The sequence below is a fragment of the Gorilla gorilla genome, chromosome 9 (genome assembly GCF_029281585.2).
Source record: "Gorilla gorilla gorilla isolate KB3781 chromosome 9, NHGRI_mGorGor1-v2.1_pri, whole genome shotgun sequence".
Lineage (NCBI taxonomy): Eukaryota > Metazoa > Chordata > Mammalia > Primates > Hominidae > Gorilla > Gorilla gorilla.
This window is the reverse complement of record NC_073233.2, coordinates 64558258-64580554: the sequence shown is the minus strand read 5'-3', so window position 1 is coordinate 64580554 and position 22297 is coordinate 64558258. Positions and strand designations below refer to the sequence as shown.

At 41.8% G+C, this 22297-nt stretch overlaps 1 pseudogene; it reads right to left on the bottom strand.

Moving 5' to 3' along the window:
• LOC101124893 (putative fatty acid desaturase 2-like protein FADS2B) overlaps positions 1–21411 on the bottom strand; it is a 37351-nt pseudogene extending 15940 nt beyond the window's left edge.
• Positions 21412–22297: the final 886 nt, after the last annotated feature.

The window sequence follows — 22297 nt, the reverse complement described above, 5'->3', positions numbered from 1 at the left end:
CCTTTATGTTAATCATTTACAGAAGAATGAGCAGCAGTAGTAGTTTTTATTGCATATTTCACATAGCTTAGCAAGCAGTCTATACATGTTCTAGTCCGCTCTGTCCAATGCAATAGCCATTAGCACATGTGGCTATTGAGCACTTGAAAAGCGACCGAATAAAGACAAGCTGTAAGTATAAAATACCTACTGGATTTTGAAGATTCAGTATGAAAAAAGGAATGTAAAATATTTCATCAATAATTTTTACATTGATTACATGTTGAAATAATACTGTTTTGAATATATATGGAGTAATAAAATTACCTTTTAAATATGACTATTGAAAAATTTAAAATGCATATGTCATTTTAATATGGTGCCTTATATTTCTGTTGGAGAATGCTGGTCTGGATATCATACATCTATAGTAGAAGGGGATGACTCTTTATCTGAAAACGTGTAAGCATTAGCATTGTCTTTCCATAGTCTTCTTTGCAGTTGCTTCTTAGCAACCCCCATCGCATCCCCAGTTAACACTCCCTAACCTTGCAATCCTCCAGCCTGAGTCTCTATCCTGAATCTTATGCCTGAATGGGGACTTTCCAAATATATATATATTTAGGTCTCTCTCTCTCTCTCTCTACCCCCCACCCAGAAGGGGGGGACAGAAATTGTTAAGTGTAGTTTGTGACACATTGAGCTTGAGTATCATGAAATATCATATATATATGATATATATGTGATATAGATGTGATATATATGTGTATGTGTGTGTATGTATGTGTGTGTGTATGTGTGTGTGTGTGTGTGTGTGTGTATATATATTTGGATATTTCATGATACTCAAGCCTCAACATGTCACAAACTATACTTAACAATTTCTGTCCCCCCGTCAAGGGCCCCATCAGTGCTCTGTGTTTCTTCCATCAAATTGCATATGATGGGTACAAAGTTACAGCTAGACAGGAAAAATGAGTTTGGTGTTCTATTACACATAGGGCAAGGGTCCCCAGCCCCCGGGCCAAGAACCAGTACCAGTCTGTGGCCTGTTAGGAACTGGGCTGCATAGCAGAAGGTGAGTGGCAGGTGAGCAAGGGAAGCTTCGTCTATATTTACATCTACTCCCCATCATTCTCATTACAGCCTGAGCTCTGCCTCCTGTGAGATCAGCTGCAACATTAAATTCTCATAGGAGCACAAACCCTATTGTAAACTGCACATGTGAGGGATCTAGGTTACATGCTCCTTATGAGAATCTAATGCCTGATTATCTGTCACTGTCTCCCATCACCCCAGATGGGACCCAGTAGTTGCAGGAAAACAAGCTCAGAGCTCCCACTGATTCTATATTATGGTAAATTGTATAATTATTTCATTATTACAATGTAATAATAATAGAAATAAAGTGCACAATAAATGTAATGTGCTTGAATCTCCTGAAACCACACCCCACCCACTGGTCCATGGGAAAATTGTCTTCCATGAAACCAGTCCCTGGTGCCAGAAAGATTGAGGACCACTGCAGTAGGGTGACTGTAGCTAACAATCAGGTATTATATATTTCAAGATAGCTAGAAGAGAGGATATTGAATGTTACAACAAAGAAACGATAAGTGTTTAAAGTGATGAATATCCTAATAACCTTGACTTGATCATTACACAACGTACATATGTATTGAAACATCATAGTGTAGCTCATAAATACATACAATTACTATGTGTCGATTATAAATAAAAATAAAATAAAATGATAAAAGATTTTTTAAATTGCATATGACCTACTTAATCTTACAATTGTGTATTTATTCACACATTCATTATTTATTTTGAATTATGTCCTAGGTGTCAGATACTTACTGAGGTAGGCATTTGGAACATAAAGATAAACATGATAAAATGGGGTTTCCACATTTAGGAAACATATAATCTAATGGGAGCAGTAGACAACTGAACAAGGACAATGTGATAAGGAGAGATTCTCCTTTTCAATTAAGTCCCCTGAGAACCAATGTTTGGATTCTTCCGCCAGCTGACTGTACTCTTTTAGCCAATGACTATCTGTGGTGAGTAGTAATGTGGGAGTCCGGTTTGGATCCATGATATGACGGGAAGCAGATCTTAACAGGTAAAGCTTAGAATAATGGTCAGAGTAATTATGGGTGTGATCCAAATATGTCTTCCCTTGGCCCCTCTTTCTGGAAGCCACTATTTCCAGAGACAAGGGAAAGAAAGTACTCCACAGGCAAGAGAGGATTATCAGCTGCATGCCAAATAGGCTGCCCCTTCGCCAAATTCTAGGCAAGAACAACCCTGTCATTCCTCATTTCCACATTAGGTCTATTCTCAGTGCAGTAGAGAAAGGGTGGGGAACATCACACATTGGGGCCTGTTGGGGGGTGAGGGGCTCGGGGAGGAATAGCATTAGGAGAAATACCTAATGTCAATGACGAGTTGATGGTTGTAGCAAACCATCATGGCACATGTATATCTATGTTTCAAACATGCACATTGTGCACATGTACCCTAGAACTTAGGGTATTAAAAAAAAAAAGAACGAACCCAGGCTTTGGAATGAAACCAACCTGAATTTAATCCCTGCTTGGCCATCTATTTAGGTATGTGACCTTGAGCAATTTCCTCATCTGTAAAACGGATGATGCTTCTTAGAGGATTGCAGAAAATAACATGCTTGACACTTTCCTTTTCCTTACCAAAATAAAATGTTTTAGGATGTCATCATGGAATCAGTATAGGCCAGATTTTCTAGGAAGATCTTAATTTCAAATGTTCTGTCCCACTATCCCTATAATGAGACTTGATTCTTAGTTTTTTTATATGCACATACTGATGAATATGAAAAATATGCTACAAGGAGTCCACTTTGTTTTTAGTATTGCACAGTAGTCCAAAATGTATGCAAACATTTCATGGTTTATTTTGGGAAGTGCTCTTTTATTGTACAAACACTGGAAAGACCAGAACATATACATTTTTGCACAGTTGGTGAATGAAAATTCTAAAGAATCTCCATATTGGTGCCTTTTCCAGGAGGTGGTGGGGGGAGGTAGTTGACATGAAGTTAAATTTTAAACTTTAAAATTGTGATGCATGTCTAAGGTGGGGATGTTGCTGTTTATATTATAATTTTCTTTGTCACATCCTCCCCGCCCACCTTCCCTTTCCACAGGTAGTTTTCTCTCCTGCACATAGTTGAAGCCAATGTTCATTTTGCTCATGAGTCACTGTTTTTGTCTGCAAAAAAAGGCAGAGTACACTTGATTTGCTTTTAGAGCCATTTCCCATGTTCTTACTCAGTTCACAAGTCATCAAGGTTATATTCATTTTGACTAGTGCAAAATTGTTTCTGGAGACACAACTTACATAGAAATAGCTGTGTACAAATCAGGATCAATGGGAAAGCAGTGATTTTTTTTTTAAAGTGCCAGCATGGGTGGGGCTGATCTGAAATATTTCACATACTGGCACTGAATCAACTGCCAGCTACCTCCAGGGCAGATGAGTCTTACCTTTCCTCTGACTCCTCAGGACAGAGGAGGAAAAATGGGATGGTCTGTTACCTGAAACTCACAATAGCAGAAGAAACTGCCTCTGCTTTTATTCTGTGCTAAGTATCTCTGAGTGAATCCAGAAACAGACTCATCTTCACACTGGTGAAGAGAGGGTGGAATAGAATGCCCATAGGAATTTTCTGGTCAAATGTGACCTATCGCATGAAATAACAACTTATTATTCATTCTAACTATTTTGGGGGACACATCTCCAATATGAATCGAAATCCAACTCTGTGTTATCTGATTGACTTAAGGCTCAAACTGCTCAATGGGAGAGAGGGTAGATAAAAGTAGATGATTCCAGGTACCTTGCAACTCAGTGATGATGTGATTTATTTCCATCTTCTTAATACTTCAATGATTAAATATTTTTCTTATTGATTCTGAGTCTTCATTTTGATTATGGAAAGACTGTTCCTAGTATTAGTAACAATTAACAATTATTAAGCATTTCCTGTATGCCAGACACTTTGTTGAGCATGACATATGAGTATTGTGTATAATCCTAACAACATCCTTATCAGGTTGAAGCCATCATCTATCATCATTTTACAGTTGAAGAAACTGAGGTTCAAAATCATTAAGTAATTTGTTCAAAGTGACTCAGCTCATGAGTGCCTGAATTCTCACAGAAGGCAGGTTCATTTTTGTAGGTTAGAATCACCTGGGGAACTTTCCAAAAACACTGATGTCTAGACTCTACTGGGGATGAATTGAGAATATCTAGAGATGGTACTTAGGCATTAGGACTTTAAAAAATAACTTCTTTAGGTGGCTTCAAATGATAGCCAGCATTGAGCAGCTCTGTTCTAGTGCCTGCATTATTTAGTGCTATGCTATGAATTCTCCACTGACCAGTTTATGGCCATTGGCTTAAATGCTTAACCCCTCTGAACACGAATTTCAACTGAAAACTAGGAGTGCTATGTCCTCACGTCATTAGAATTACTTGAGAAAATAGCCTAACGGGACAAATTCCGAACCTGGCACTTGTCAGGCTCACACAATGTGAGTCCCCATCTGTGTTTCCTTATTGTTTGCTGTAAGTAGTTACTGCTCACTACTCTCTGTGGGCCTGACTCCAGCATTGTCTTCATGCTTTTATTAGTTGGCTACTTCCAAGCCACTACGGGCTGGGGAAGCAGATAACCAGAACGAGATATATCTATAAAATCACTGTGTTAGGGAAGAACTAATAGGCTCTGAGTCAGTGCCCATAGGTTTTTCCTAAGGGATCCCGGTTTGAATGCAAGGATTTGGTTTAGTGGAAGGCTCAGAGACATTTGCTTCCCTTCTAGGCCAGAGTACATAGTCACCAAACCCTAGAAAGTTCTAGAAAAGCAGAGATCTAGTTTAACTCCTAGTACTACTGATGGGAACACTGAGGACCAGAGATAGAATGTGATTTACTAAAGATCTCACAATGAGCACTGTCAGAGCCAGGCCTGGAAGCCATGCTCGGAAGTCCTGCACTGTTAACTGGTTCATTCATTCACTCATTCTTTCTTTGTTTCATTCCTTCCTTCAACAAAAGCTTATTGAAGGCCCCCCCCACCCCCCGCCATGCACCAAGCACTCTCCTAGGTGCTGCACTGCAGTGGTGCATAGGACAGTGTACCTGCTTCCTGGAGCCCGAGTAAGAGGGGATAAGACCAGCTGTCATATCACTACCTGCTTTTTCCAGCAGTCTGGATTTTGCAATCCTCCACTCTTGAACAGAGCCACCTGGCTTTTCCTGACTAGTCTTTCTGTTCACTAGTATCTGTTTTGCATCTTTTCCTTTATTTCCTCATAGCTGCCTCCTCCTTCCCAAAATCCCTTCTAAGAATATTCCCACTTATGATTTCACAATGCACATCTTCATTTTTCAAGGCACACACTTTCTTCTGTGAGGTGGTTCCTTAGGGCAGGGGGGTGCCAGGGATTTAGCCAAAGAGTCTACCAGGGTAATACAAAATATAAGAGCTTCTTAAATAGAACTAAATAAATCGTCACAAAAAATTTAATTTAAAATTCTCATTTCAGCACATATTTTATAGTGTTGTATTATATATTAGTACATATTATCTACCTTGTTAGTACACTTACATTTATTTGTGGGGTATCATAAATATTTTTTACTGATATCAATGTACAAACATGGGAACCACTCCTTAGGGACTCATGTTCAGGAATCCCCCTCATGCTCCCTGACGTCCCATACCTTGAGATGGCACATCACAAATTTACGCACCACGTGGTTCCACTTGGACTTCCTAAATATGGAAAGGTGCCCCGCGTCATGCTGCAAAAATGAGCTCTGAGCCTAGGAGAGAGGAAGTTACTGTTAGAGAAATTGGGACCCTAACAAGAAATCAATCAACGAGTCCCATAGTAGATTCACAACCTTATTTGGGAAAAGTGGGTGATCTTGTTCGACCTCCAGCCAAAATTAGTTTCTATTTCCCATACATATCCTGCCTGTTCTTTCCAACATTTATGCCTTTGTTGTATCAGCCTAGAATGCTCTCCTTGTCACTTTCAAAGGTTTCCAGTATGGAGTGCAAAGACCATGGTCTTTGGTGTCAGACAGATTTGAATTCTAAACTGTTCTTCACCACTAACGAGCTTCACGACTCTGGGCAAGTTACTCGATAGCTCTCACCTTCAGTTCTTCATCTGATAGAAGGGGACACTAATATCTAACTCACGGGGTTGTTGTGCTACGTACCTATATGTAAAGTGCCCAGCTTATGCTAAGCACTAAACAAATATTTGTTTCCTTTCTTGCTTCCAAAAGTCACTTTTCAAGAAATAAAACAAGAGGATTTAAGAAAAAGAATCAGCATCCAGAATTCTGGAACCTGGAAACACATTGCAGTTAATTCTCTACGAAACCTTTTCCAATGATTCTAATGAGAATTAAATGCTCCTTTCTGCTCCGACAGTAATGCTTGTTCCTCTTCTTGGGATTAATATCATTGATTTGTGCCAAGCAGTGTGTTAAGCTGTTTGTGAAGGACTATTTCCTTCACTAGACGACTTCTTTCTCAGGAGCAGGGAGCATGTTGACTTTTCCTTTGTATCGACAACATGGTATCATGCTCATAGAAGGCTATGTTCAGAGATTCATACTTCATTCAACAAAGATTTATCAAATGCCCTGCTAAGTGTCAGTTGCTATTTGTCATTTATGGAGGAACTCACACGTTCTGATTCTCACATAGGATATCACATCTGCCCTTGAAGAATTCATGGTCTGATGCATTGATAAATGTTGATTAATTAAAGAATGAAAGATAAATATGTGTGTGGCATGGCTAAGGACAGAACTTCAATCACTGAGATGGTCGGCATAAAACAGGGCAAACAGCAGCAATTGTCACTAATTAAACATTTACCATAGGCCAGACACTGTGCTTCATATTTTACACATTTGCCTGATTAGTCCTTCTCAGAATAATTCCACATTCATTATTATCCTCACTTCAGAGAGGAGAGAACCAAAGCCCAATGAAGCTTGGTCACTTGCTGGTAAGTGCCTGACATTGATGAGTACCTTGCCAAGAAGTGTCAGGCAGCAGCTGACACCAATCTAAAGAGAGAAGAAGAAATTCTGAGCCTTTCTATGAGGACGCTGCCTGGGCTTACTATACCTGCTTACCTGAGAAACTGTGAGAAGAAAGGAAATGAACATAGTAACAGGCCAGCCACTGCCAAAATGATACACTATTAGCCACGCCAGCACTTCCAAAATTAAGATCTGGGCAAAGTGAAGAAAGAAGAACCCCAGGTTGGCATGGGACATGTTCATAGCCTCTGCGATGCTCCACAATTCTTGAAAATCTTTCACCAACTGGGACTATGAAATAAATATTCAAAGAGTAAATTAGCTCTTTCAGGGGAAAGGGAATACAGATGAACATAATTAATAATTTATTTTATTAATTTTGTATACATCTCTTTTATTAATAGAATTTTATTAATACATTTAATTGTCCAGAATTAAAACCCCAAAACAATGAACCAGCAAATAAAACCTTTAAAAAGTTCATGAAATTTTTTTGTTGTTTTCTGCAGAAGTGAAAGATGAATAATGACTTGTAAACTGTCCTAAAGCTGTTATGGAATTCAGAATTAGATTTTTTTCAGGGGAGGGGGAAGGAGAGGAGAGTGCAGTGGAGAGATACATGCGCCTAACTGTCGCCTTGTAAACCACCAGAATTATTTCAGGTGTTGAGTGAGCTCTGGTTTTGTTTGGGGGAACTTGGTCATCTATATGGATCTGTGTTACCAGTTACTGGTATAGTTTACAAAGTGCTTTCCAGGCCATCAGTTGCTTAATGTGTAGAAAGGGTTATTTCATGGAAGATGGAGATTGTAGAACAATATAGTTCACTTAGATTAGCTCTCAGGATGAATTTTCTGAGAGCTGCTTAGTGGATCCCCCAAAACAAGGCAGGGCTTATTAGCGTGTGTGTACTCAGTTGGAAAGGTCTCGTTTAAGGGCCCTGTGTGTATGTGCATGTGTGAGTGTCCATGTACAACATTAGCATTGGTTTACAAGCTTGCCACATCATACTGGGGAGCTCACAAGGTTGGAAAGAAATATCTCTTGGCTTATTGACTATTATGGGTTCGAAACTAGGACAGCTGGGAAAGTGACCAGGTTATGAGGACTATAACAGGGTTGTACAGATGTAAGAAAGGAGAAATGTTAGAAACAAAAAAAGAAAGAGCTATGAAAATAATTCTAGAAGCCAAACATTTCAAAATTCACAGATACAACTTTTAAAGGACCCATTGCCTGGCAAAAGTTCTGGATAGGCTCATCTCCCAAACCCCATCAATCTTAGAATTCTTGTGGCCACAGATTATTTTAATAATTATCTAATATTAATTTGCTATCTCTAGGGTGCCTCCAGCCTGGTCATCTTTTGCAAAACATTTATTGCAGAGTTGAGGGAGGTCAGCAAAACCCAGAAGAGTGACTGGCTTGAAGTCGTCAACAAGTCAGTGACAGGTGGTGAACTCAAACCCACACCTGACACCCAATTTTATGCTCAAATACTAATTTTCTATATACAGCAACTTGAATATCCACATAAATGTATTAAAGAAAATTTATGGTAGACCTTTATCTCCGGAGACCAACACTCTTTTAGATAATGATTATCTGATAGGTCTCAGTCGTTAGTGGGATTTTATTTTTCTTACAGGAAAAATTTAGGAAAAACAATAAAATTTTGCATCACCTTCACTTTTTAACCTAGAGCTACCTGACCCAAATGATGGGGACATATCTGAAAGTTTTAAAATTACTAGTACCATCATCAGTTCGTGATTATGATAATAAGTAAAATGTATTGAGCATTTACTGTGTTCCAGGCATTGTTCTAAGCACTTTAAATGATGACTTTACTTCTTTCAGTTGTTTTCCCAATAACTCTCATAAGGTTGGTACCATTGTTTTCGGTATCTTATGGGGGAGAAACTGAGCCAAAAGAGGTTTGGGAACTGGCCTAGACTCACACAATTTGAGAATGGCAAGGTTGGGGCGAGAGTGCAGGCTGTCCATCCTACCAACCCACTCTTCGGAATAGAGCTGTGCTGTGGGATGAACATGGGCCTAAAGATTGAGCTTACGTATTAGTCTCAGATTTGCCCGTAACCAGTTCTGTGTCCTCAGATTAGTCCTGCTCCCTTTGTGAATCTGTTTCTTCATTTTTTTAAGAGATAATAAAATCCTTGCTCCCTCTGCTTCACAGGGGTCTATGGATCCACACATTATAAAAATTATTTCAAGAGTCAGGCAAATGTAAGCTGTTACAAAAAATAAATTTTGAAAAATGGAATTACTCAATATTAAATAAAATTCCTCTTGGCATTATGTAAAACCATCCCAGTGAATTTTTAGTCCTATGGAGACTCTGTCCTTTAGAAGACAGTATTCATGTAGCCAAAATATTAAAGAAAGAATGGCATTTTTCCTTGGGAATACCTAAGGGATTGGAGCCAGAGAGAAGTGATTTGGAGTCTCAGCTCTTTGATACACCAGCTGTCGGACTTTTAGAAAGTAATTTGTTTTCCCTGAATGATAATTTCCCCAAATGTAAAAAGGCTGTAGTTAGGATATGGTGACATCTTTCAATCAGTAGCTGTTTTTGGAGTTCCTACTACATGTTGATCCTGTGAAAGGAGGTCTTCAGGACACAGGGATAAGAAAAGTGGACATAGTCTTGCCTCTCATGCAACTTATTTGGGCTGGGAACATAGACATAGATATAAAACATAATTAAAGGAGTCAATGAAAAGGAAATTATATCTGTAAGTTCCCTGGCATGAGGTAGGTGCTTAGAGACATGAAATTACTGTTTGATGAAGGGATAAGAATTTTATACTTTTGCTTCACTAAGATTTAAGAGTTCTCATGATCTAAAGAAAAAGGCATTGTTTTGAAATACGTGGACTCCATCCATTGACTCTACTGTGTCCCACCCTTCACAGAAAACAGTTAATGGACTTTAAAATATGCCTCATCTCATCCTTCTACACCCCTGGATCCTGACATCTCACTCACATTTTTGTGTCTTTCCTGGCTGGGCTCTCCTGGGGCAAGTTCTCCAATGAGCAGTGGCTTCAGGTACAACTGCACAATGTCAAGCTCTGGAGGCATGGCCCTGAAGACATCCTGTAAATCAGAGATACCTGTCAGAGGCCTTGAAGAGACATGCTTATCCACAGATCAGTTCCTTTTCTTATCTTGTCCTGTGCTCAGTCTGGGAATCAGCACAGACCTCATTGCAGAGGATTTGCTTGTAACTCCAAGTTGATGTTTCCAGTTGATTGATCAAAATTATCCCTGAAAACCATCTCTGTGAAAGCTTCCTGCTGGAGACCCACCTACTACGTGTACTGCTTCTCTAGGTATGACCAACACAGTCAGGGGATCCTGGAGCATTGATGAGATCACTATTTTATTTATCACCAGAAGAAATAATTGAGTTTATGGGTTGGGACAAATCTTTATAAAAGTCCAGCATCAGTCTTAATGTGAAAGTTGCTCACACTGTCTGAGACAGTGCGGCAACCAAGTTTGGCTATGCAAATTATATCTTCCATTGAGGGCTCTCTCTGGGTTCTTGGCCAAAGCCCAGGGGAATAAGGCCCCTTGAATTAGTTAATTCTAGAGAAGGACAGGTTAAAGTTGATGATTCCTTAAGGCAAAGGCATGAGAGATTATAAGAGCACAGCCCTAGAGCCCTGGGTGGTCTAAAATAGTACACCTTTGGCTAAGCTTGTCACTGAAGGAGGCTCCTCACTCTCTATTAAAAAAATGCTGTGGTGGCCTGTGCAGAGACTTGGTGACAGCCAGAAACAGAATAGAGGTGACAAACTATATTTTTCCACCTCAGGTGCATGTTAAATAGCAATTCCATATGGCTATGAGAAGCAGTGATGGTTCCTATATCCTGCTTATGTTTGGAAGAAAGAGAGTCTTCTCTTCCAGGGATTTAAATTGTTTCTGGAAAGAAGAAAGATTTTCCAAGAGGGAGATGCTAGACTTGTTGCTATTATGGTTTGGGGAAGGGAGTAATTAAAAATGAAGAAATATTACCAAAGTTGTAAACTGTGTATATGGAAGCCATACAAATTACTCTGCAGTGGTGGTGTTGCGTTATACTGATTATGAAAGTGGACCCTGGAGCCAGCTTTCCTACATGCAAATTCTAGCATTGCTACTTACTAGCTAAGTAATTGTAGGCAAGTCTCTTGAATTGCCTGTGACGCTTCTATATTCTCTTTCCTAAATGGGGGTGATGATAATACCCGCTCAATTCATGAAGTTATTATGAGGGTTAAGTAAATTAATAATAATGCCAAATGGCATTTACTATGTTTTAAACACATCAGATATATTTCTTATGTGTATACCCCCACTGATAAGAACCCACTACCTACCTTCTCTTCAATATTCAGAGATTTCCTCCCTTTACCTCAATGCCTAATGTGGAGTGAGCTCTGAATTATATTAATTAATATAATGAGTGCTACATCTTCAAATAGTAAATTAACTTTAGATATATCCAAGAATTACATATGAGCCTACTTATTATTGTAGTATTATAATAATGCTTACTTATAGAAGTAAGAAGGTATTTTTATAATGAACAAGGTTAATTAGAAGGATACAATATCAACTCTTTAGACTCATTTCACCTATGGGTCTCCAGATGCAATGACGTAAAATGGGCCTTTATCTGTTAGAATCAGTCCAGGCAGTGAAGTGCCATTGCTTCTTTTGTACAGAAAATGCCACCAGTGTCCATTCTGCATCTGTACACTCCCCCTGAGTCCCTTGGGAAGTGCTGGACTAAATAATTTCAAAGGTGCTTAAATTTTTCACATTTATGATACTAAAGCTTAGGTCCCCTAACCAGGAAGAGTGATTCAGTGATGAAGAGGGTGATTAAAATATCTCATTGTGACCCGTACTGAAAAATCATGTGCTGCTTGTTGTTTCAGAGCAGATTAGGTTGGAAGACATCCTGATGGATCAAGATCAAAGTATAGAACGTAATCAATTGCAATTTCACTGTACTCTGAGCAGCTATCTAGAGTCCTGGAACAGTGTACTGACAATAATATTCTTCTGGGTTCATTGTTTCTTCAAATCCCCAGGAAGGTTCGTAGGTTAAAACTGTGACAACACATACGGGAATGCCGCAGAGATTTTCAGAACAGTAGATACTGGCCTGCTCTGTGGAACTCTTTCCTGCATCACTGGGGCAGCACAAGGAAGGAGTTTAGGTAGAATATTCTATTTGAAAGAATTTTCAAACAGAATCTAGATACTAAGTTGTGAAATTCTCTTCGTGAAAAGACTGCAATAAGGCAAGTCGTGTTACCAACATTCTTGGGCCAAATGTGTTCCTGCTGAAAGACGGAGAGGGGATAAAATGAAGAGTAGAAGGGGTAGTGTCAGTGTTTATGAAGTGTGTCCTGTGTACAAGGCATTCTATGGGCCAACTCATAGTCACCATTTTAGTTCTGTGAGGTTCTGTCAATTTCATTGTACAGATCAAGACACTAAGTTTCAGAGGGGAGATGTATCTTGCCCCAAATTCCACACTTAATAGCAGAGCCAGGGTTTGAATTCAAGGTTATGCAATTCTAAAGCCTTAAAGCCCTAAAGGTCCATTCCAGCCTTAACACATATAGTTTGTGTTCTTAAAGTCCTCCCAAGAAAGGAGTGATGACAGATTGGGGATGATGCTAAATCAGTATGTATCTGCTTGGCAGATGGTAATGGCGTGTCCCCACCATAGGGTTGAATCATGTAAAACATTTGCTTCTGTCTCCAACCTGCCTCCCTAGACTCACCTTCTGTATACCCTTCATGCATCATCTTCTCTACTGGAGCCTCCCCATTCAGTATGCATTCCATGGCCTTCTGTAGTTCTGAGGCTTTACACTTACTGCTCTCTTGGCCTTGACTACCTCCTTCATTTTCTCTCTTTAAAAGCTCCTCTCACCCTTCAAGGCCCAGATTAAACACTGCTTCCCCCAATCACTCAGGAAAATGATTCATGATTGCTCCTGGGTTCACACGACACTTTGTTCCTAGAGCTTTTCAAATTTATACTATACTATACTATACTATACTATACTATACTATACTATACTATACTATACTATACTATACTACACTATACTATACTTATACTATAATTAATCTGTGTACTCACCCCTTTTTTTAGTGGCTTGTGAGTTTTTTAAAGACTGGGACCATGTACTATTATTGGTTAATGTATACCTAATGTCGATCACTGTGCCTAAAGTATAGCATGTGATCAATGGACACCTGACAAATAAGGGAAAGGGTGAATGAATGAACAGATATAGCATTTCTGTAACAAGGTATTAGGATAATCAAAGTGTGGCACTCTAAGTATACAGGTGTTAAGTGCTGCTGTCTCTTCCTATCCACGGCATCTCTATTTTCTGACCTTTTTGTGACTTCAGCATCTCACATTTTCATCTGTTAGTCTTTTGGCTTCCTTCTCAATCATCATCTTTACTATTTAAATTATTCATAAATTTATACCGTAGCTCATCTCATAACTGATTATTTCCAAAATAGTAACAGCATGGAGAAGATGTGATTACTGCTTTGCTTTCACAAATACCTTGGATAAACTGCTAATTTTTTTGCTGTTATTTGGTGGGAGATGGAGTCATGTGCTTTCCTGTAAAAGCAGTATGATCCCTAGTGGAAGAGAAAAGTATATAAAGTCAGAGGGTGTGAGATAAAATTCTGTTTTTACAACTTAAATGTTGTATACAGGCTGTGACCTATACAAAGGCACTCGGCCAAGATGGCAAGTGTGGCCTGACTTCCAGTGGACACTCCATTTGCCGAACCTTGTGCCTATAGGGCTGCAATCACCCAGAGAGTGTGCCTTTCCTAATTCACACTAAGGCATAGTATAGGGTAGCAGAGGAGTAGGCTGTTTCACACACAGAAATTACTTAATTTCTCCTAAATGTAGATAACACTACCTAATCCTCTCTATGAGCTCCTTAATTCCTTCATTCATTTATTCAGTCATTCTAAAACCTATGGAGGACCCAGCCTAGAGGTTAAGAGCTTAGATTTTGGAGTCAGACATCAATAAGTGGCCATGATTATATATGATTATTACTTAGTTCATTTGAGGTGGGTTGAAATTTCCCAAAAGAAGTTTACTAAGGAACAAACGTAAATTTAAAAACCATCCATAGAGAGTGTTGTATATGTAGTCATAAAACAAGATAACTAGAATATAGACCTTGATGTACTCACTGCAAAAAAAAAAAAAAAAAAAAAGCTCACTAGACTGTTCTATATCTAGCCACAGATGAAGACTCCTGCTCCCACACCTTTGGGTAATTCCTCTTCTGTTTCCTTCTCAGATTTCACCTGCCCTAAGGCAATGGCTAGAGCAAGTCACTACAAATTTCAGATGGACAGTGAGTTCTGAACAGGCCAATTTGTGTGGAGAAAGCATCTTTGCCCTTGTCCTGGGAGACAGCTGCTTTGGAGTGGGAATGATCGCAGAAAGTCACCAGATTCCTCTTCACCCATAGGGATAAGCAGAGGGTTATATTCCCACTGCAACTCATTCTATTGTTTGAACACTTTTGTTTCTTGAAAACTCTTCCTTATATTGAGATTTTTTTCTATAATGCTTTCAGCTGAGCTCCAGCCCAAATGAACTCAACTCTCCCCTCCCCTTCCACTTCCTTTCAAACCTGTACATTCTCCTGGGCTTCCTTGTAATAGATATCACCACTCAGTTGCCCAAGCCCGATATCTATAAGTCAGCTTAGACTCCTCAATCCTGCTAGTTTATCAAGTCACTCTTCAAATATTAGAAATTATGTCTTCTAAAAATCCTTCCCACCGATCTCCTCTTCTCCATTCCTGTAGCCAACACCTTGCTTGGGCCTTCAACATGTTCCCTGGACTCCATCCTGGTCCTCCTTCATTTTGGGAGGCTCTTCTGGATTTCATCCTTCACTTAACTGCCAGACTCAACTTCCAGAAAGGCACTGTCTCCTCATGGCCCATTTTCATCTCTCAGCACTTGAACTTTTTTCTCTCTCCTCTCCTCCATCTATTTTACAACTAGAACTATCATTTCCATGAGAATCAGATAATTTTAAAAGTTTTGATGATGCAGGAAAGATGTAATTATCACTGATTATTACTTTTCTTTTACCAACATCTTAGAAATGCCATGTGATTGTGTTGTGAGGATGAAGGTGGGAGGGATGCTGTGCTAGGGACACATTCTCACGTATAGTAGGAAGAGAGGCAGCAATGTGGTAAGGATAAAATGCAAACTCCGTAGCTCAGCACAAAAGATCCTTTCTCTCCCTCTGCTTTCTCTTCTCTCTTCCTCTGTCTCTTCTCTCTCTTCATCTTCTATCTGTCTTCTCCTTTTCTCTTAGCCAGTGAATTCCTCTGTCATAACCACTACCATTAGTTAGCATGTAGTTTCGGCCAATATTGTGCTAAGTAAAGGAAGTGTCCAGGCTGAGATGCCCATTCTGGTGGGGTGCTTACGCCATGAATCATATTTATACTCCATTTCTGCATACACCCTCCCTTTCCCCTGCCCCAGCCTTGCCTCTGCTGGCTCTGCTCATCTGAAACCATTCAGAATGCCCTCTTTTGGTGCTGCACACAACTCTTCCTTCTTCCACATACCAGTCCTCCAAACAGTTGAAATGGATCCTGCCATATTTCCTATAAGCTTTTGTCATTCTTTCCCATCATGTTGGACTCTGACTCTCATAGAAAGAACTTCAGTTTCTTAGTCTATTAGAGTGTTGTGTCCAGAAATAAGGAGTGTGCTAAACAGCACAGAAGATAATAAAACTGCTTTCTTTGTTCTGATTATGCTGCCTCTCTGAATGCATCATAAGATTGCAATTATGTTTTTCATGGAGCTCAGAACATACTGTTGTTTTATACAAAATTTGTGGCCAGCTATTTATTCATATATATTTACTGTCATCAAAGTGTTTTGTAGGCCAGGTGCAGTGGTTCATACCTGTAATCTCAGCACTTGGGAGGCCGAGGCAGGAGGATGGTTTGAGGCCAGGTATTAGGAAACCAGCCTGGGCAACATAGTGATACCATATCTCCACAAAAAATTTAAAAAATCTGGCTGTGATGGCATACACCTGTGGTCTCAGCTATTTGGAAGGCTGAGGCTGAAGGATCGCTTGAGCCCAAGAGTTGGAGGCTGTAGTGGGCTATGATCATGCCACTGCACTCTATCCTAGGCAGCAGAGTGAGACCCTTCTCTAAGAAGAAAAATATGTTTTATAATCCTAATTTTTTTTTTTTTTTTATTGATCATTCTTGGGTGTTTCTCGCAGAGGGGGATTTGGCAGGGTCATAGGACAATAGTGGAGGGAAGGTCAGCAGATAAACAAGTGAACAAAGGTCTCTGGTTTTCCTAGGCAGAGGACCCTGCGGCCTTCCGCAGTGTTTGTGTCCCTGGGTATTTGAGATTAGGGAGTGGTGATGACTCTTAACGAGCATGCTGCCTTCAAGCATCTGTTTAACAAAGCACATCTTGCACTGCCCTTAATCCATTTAACCCTGAGTGGACACAGCACATGTTTCAGAGAGCACAGGGTTGGGGGTAAGGTCATAGATCAACAGGATCCCAAGGCAGAAGAATTTTTCTTAGTACAGAACAAAATGAAAAGTCTCCCATGTCTACTTCTTTCTACATAGACACAGCAACCATCCGATTTCTCAAACTTTTCCCCACCTTTCCCCCTTTTCTATTCCACAAAACCACCATTGTCATCATGGCCCATTCTCAATGAGCTGTTGGGTACACCTCCCAGACGGGGTGGTGGCCGGGCAGAGGGGCTCCTCACTTCCCAGTAGGGGCAGCCGGGCAGAGGCGCCCCTCACCTCCCGGACAGGGCCGCTGGCCAGGCGGGGTGCTGAACCCCCCCACCTCCCTCCCGGACGGGGAGGCTGGCCGGGCGGGGGGCTGACCCCCCCACCTCCCTCCTGGACGGAGCGGCTGGCCTGGCGGGGGCTGACCCCCACGTCCCTCCCAGACGGGGTGACTGCTGGGCGGAGACGCTCCTCACTTCCCAGAAGGGGTGGCTGCTGGGCGGAGGGTCTCCTCACTTCTCAGACGGGGCGGCCGGGCAGAGGCGCTCCTCACCTCCCAGGTGGGGTCGTGGCCGGGCAGAGGTGCTCCTCACATCCCAGACGGGGCGGCGGGGCAGAGGCGCTCCCCACATCTCAGATGATGGGCGGCCGGGCAGAGACACTTCTCACTTCCTAGATGGGATGGCGGCCGGGAAGAGGCGCTCCTCTCTTCCTAGACGGGATGGCAGCCGGGCAGAGACGCTGCTCACTTTCCAGACTGGGCAGCCAGGCAGAGGGGCTCCTCACATCCCAGATGATGGGCGGCCAGGCAGAGACGCTCCTCACCTCCCAGACAGGGCGGCAGCCGGGCAGAGGCTGCAATCTCGGCACCCTGGGAGGCCAAGGCAGGCGGCTGGAAGGTGGAGGTTGTAGCGAGCCTGGATCATGCCACTGCACTCCAGCCTGGGCACCATTGAGCACTGAGTGAACGAGACTCTGTCTGCAATCCCGGCACTTCGGGAGGCCGAGGCTGGCAGATCACTCCCGGTTAGGAGCTGGAGACCAGCCTGGCCAACACAGCGAAACCCCGTCTCCACCAAAAAAATACAAAAACCAGTCAGGTGTGGCGGCGCACGCCTGCAATCGCAGGCACTCGGCAGGCTGAGGCAGGAGAATCAGGCAGGGAGGTTGCAGTGAGCCAAGATGGCAGCAGTGCAGTCCAGCTTCGGCTGGGCATCAGAGGGAGACCGTGGAAAGAGAGGGAGAGGGAGACCGTGGGGAGAGGGAGAGGGAGACCATGGGGGAGAGGGAGAGGGAGAGGGAGAGGTCTCTGGTTTTCCTAGGCAGAGGACCCTGCGGCCTTCCGCAGTGTTTGTGTCCCTGGGTACTTGAGATTAGGGAGTGGTGATGACTCTTAACAAGCATGCTGCCTTCAAGCATCTGTTTAACAAAGCACATCTTGCACTGCCCTTAATCCATTTAACCCTGAGTGGACACAGCACACCCACTCTGGAAAGTGAGGAGTGTCTCTGCCCGGCCGCCATCCTATCTAGGAAGTGAGGAGCGCCTCTTCCCGGCCACCATCCCATCTAGGAAGTGAGGAGTGTCTCTGCCCGGCCGCCCATCCTCTGAGATGTGGGGAGCGCCTCTGCCCCGCCGCCCCATCTGGGATGTGAGGAGCGCCTCTGCCCTGCCGCGACCCCATCTGGGAGGTGAGGAGCATCTCTGCCCGGCAGCCACCTCGGCCGGGAGGGAGGTGGGGGGTCAGCCCCCGCCCGGCCAGCCACCCTGTCCGGGAGGTGAGGGGCACCTCTGCCTGGCCGCCCCTACTGGGAAGTGAGGAGCCCCTCTGCCCGGCCACCACCCCGTCTGGGAGGTGTACCCAACCAGCTCATTGAGAACGGGCCATGATGACAATGGCGGTTTTGTGGAATAGAAAAGGGGGAGAGGTGGGGAAAAGATTGAGAAATCGGATGGTTGCTGTGTCTGTGTAGAAAGACATTCCTAGTAAATGTGGAGCCCAGATGCAAAGCAGACCTGTTTCATTCCCATGAGGCTGGAACCCTAACAAGAGTTTTGGAATAACTGACTGCATGAATATATGAATTAATGACCCTTTGGGATAGATTACGTAGATACCATCATTCACCTTTTATGAGGATGATGGAGACCTACAGAAGATTACGATGTATATAAGAAAAGGGTGCTTTCTCTGGGCAGATGCAGCCATGGGCCTGGGGCTGGCACACAGTGAGAATACTTTGGCTCACACTTGCCACTCAGAGGCTTGACCTGCAAACGTCTCTTAAGCTATAGGGTGAGCATTTGATCTCACGCCTCCTGACTTTATGATCTTCCCTCCTTCACTGGAAAGCATGATGCTTCATTATATAGCCCTCTGTTCCCAGTCACACAGGATTTCTAAGCTAGTGGTGAACAAACAAGAAATAATAATTATATTTCTGAGGATAAAGATGCTGGTGATAAGACTGATAATAGATAAGATTGAATGAACTTTTACTAAGTATCTGGCACTAATGCCAAGCACTTTACATGTGTTGGTTCTATTTGTCATAAATCACTCAGATGGGTAATGTCAGCTTCATTTTGCAGATGAGGAAGCTGAGGCTCAGAACATCCCAATAACATTCCTAGGTTCACATAACCTATTCCAAAGCTCAGGCTCCCTGTACTCTGAGTCATGGAGTACTGTGGATTGTTCTGGCACTCCCCGTTTCTTCTTAAGCCATTTTCTCTAGGAGAATCTTTCCTCTGGACATTTTTTATCTATTTTCCTAAAGTCTAAGGTACGTTACTGACCAATTTATGATTTTCTTCCTTGACATAGGTAAATCATAAGGTGGCATGGGTATTTTCCCACAAGATTCTGATGGTTTCTATTATATTGATCAATTCCTCCTTGTTGGCTATAATTGGACACAAACTCAGGGTCTTTTCCTGACTTCTAGGAGATAAAAATCATTAGCAAATTAAAACTTTATCATCTATCTGGGCTGCCTCAAACTGAGTGAGGCTATCAGTTATTTTTAAGGTGGTTGAAGGCTCACATCTTTGCGAACACATCCTCTGAGCTAATTCTGTGACTTGTGTTAGGAAAGCCTCATCTGTATTTTCTCTGAGTTGTAGAAATGAAGGGATAGGATAGATAGGCATCTGTAGTATGTTTTACATTTTCTTCTTGTTTTTTTTTTTCTCCTGTTGTTCTCACACAAATGCTCTTCTTCTTGCTTCTTCTACCCTCTGCTCTCTGATTTCTGGGCACTGTGTACAAGCTCATGCTTATTTTGCAAGGAAAGTTTGAACTTTGTTTAAGAAATATATCTGAGAGAAGTGGTGGGGCTGTAGCAGGGCATACTCAGAAAGGTATTCATCTGACTGTAGAAACCAGATAGGAAGAATAGGAACCTAGACAGACAAGAGGGATGAGAAATTGGGGGAAAAGTAAGAATTGAGGAAAAGAGATGCAGATGGCATCAAAAGATGAAATCTTGCAGGTATTTGTGAATTTTGTTATTATTAGTACAGTACCATGTATAGACTGGTACTTAGCAAAATAATGTTTTCAATCCGATCTTTAAAACCAGTTAAAGAAGTTATATGCTAAACTGTAAAACCAACAGGAGCCACATACTTTTTAAAAGCCTGCATTTAAATTTCTATTCTGTCATATATTAATTTCTGATCTTGAGTTAGTTGTTTAGTTCCTCTAATTCTGTTTCTTCGTCTGTACAATGTGGGGAATAAAAGTCCCAACTGAGAGAAAACTGACTTCTTTATGGAATATTTTAAAAGAGATTCCTTAAGGCATTTAAGATTTCGAGACACCTTTTTATCAAATATTAAGTAGAAATTTTATTTTATTTTTTACAATCCAGATATTTAAGGCTTTAGGATCAAACCGACCTGATTTCAAAATTTGGTACCATTACTTGCTGGCTGTGTGACATGTTATTTACATCTTTGAATGTCAACTTTGTAAGAGTCTTATAAATTTCTATTTAGGTTCAGATGTTCTTTTTTTTTTTCCCAGATTTTACTCACACATTTATCATTTTCTTCTTATAAGACAGTGACTCAGCTTCAAAACGAAGCAAAACAAACCACCAAGAACAAAACAAAACTCAGAATATGCAAACATAGTATTCACTGGCAGCATCTGAACTCATCTCAAACCAGGTGCAGCTCATAGCTAGACCTTGAGGCTTAATTTACTACTAAAATTTTGCTAGAGAGGAATCCTGAAAAATTGGTTTGTGAGGAGATGAGTGATTGTGGAATGCTTTTGGGAGGAGAGCCAAGATCTCAGCCACCCAGCAGCCGGGGGAAAGACGGAGAGGGTTGGGGGAAAAGCTTGGAGTTTCTTACCGTGGCATCTTCCCCAGCACAGTGGTTGAGGACCTGGTGCCCACCTGGATGCCTGTCGGCCCAGCTGGAGACATTGTAAGCCTTGCAATTGATGACCAGCCACTGGTCAGCCTCCTGATTATGCCTCTGGATCTCCTGCCAGGTGTACATGTTGAGGCTTTTCCTGGGCGTGCTGCATTTCCCATTTGCCTCCTGCTTTGCATAGACCTCAGCTTCCCCATTTGCTATGGGTTTTCCTTTTGGCTGATGCTTTTCACCTGGGTATGACTGATTCCTTCCTACAATGCTCCCATTGTCCCCACACTTTTCTTCAAATTTCATTGTCATTGAATCCCTAGGATTTCTGGATTAATGCTTGAAATTTCTAATCCTCGCCTCTGATTGAACCATAAAATGACTGCCTTTCTCCCTTTTCATTCCATTGCAGTATGATACCTACACTGAAAACTTCTGAGCCTAGTTGTCTCTTCACAAACCTGATAGTGAGCACCTTCCCAGCTTCTCACTTCTTTGCCTGTCCTGAATCTTTTCGGCCTTGATGAAGGCTAGGCCACCTTCCTTCCTTCTCTCGCTCTTCACCTCTCCTCTCTCTGTTCTCTAGTCTCGTGGAAGCATCCTCCTTCATCATTAAATGCTCCTTAGTAAAGAGCCTAGGCCAATCACACTCTGGCCTCATGTTGTGGCCCTCCCTGAGAGAGGAGGGACTAAGCTGTGGTTCTGGTGATTCTCTTGCACAGCCTCAAGGCGTGTTGGGTTCATTAGCTCTCTGACTTGCCTGTGATCAGAGACTTTTAGATGTGCTAATCCAACATATGAGCAAAAGCTTTCAAAATCTCCAGGATGACACAACTTGGACTTGGGAAATGTTCTTTGGACAGCTATTATTTATCCCGAGGGCCTTTTAATTCTTTTAAACTTTTTTAAAAGAAAGGTTTGGATTACAATAAGTTAAATAAGCCAGGAACAGAAAGGGAAACATCACATGTTCTCACTTATTTGTGGGATCTGAAAAGCAAAACAATTGAACTCATGGACATAGATTGTAGAAGGCTGGTTACCAGAGGGTGGGAAGTGTAGTGGGGGTTTGGGGGAGTGAGGTGGGATGGTTAATAGGTACAAAAAAATAGAAACAATGATTAAGACCTACTGTTTGATAGCACAACAGGGTGACTGTAGTCAATAATGACTTAATTGTACGTTTTAAAAT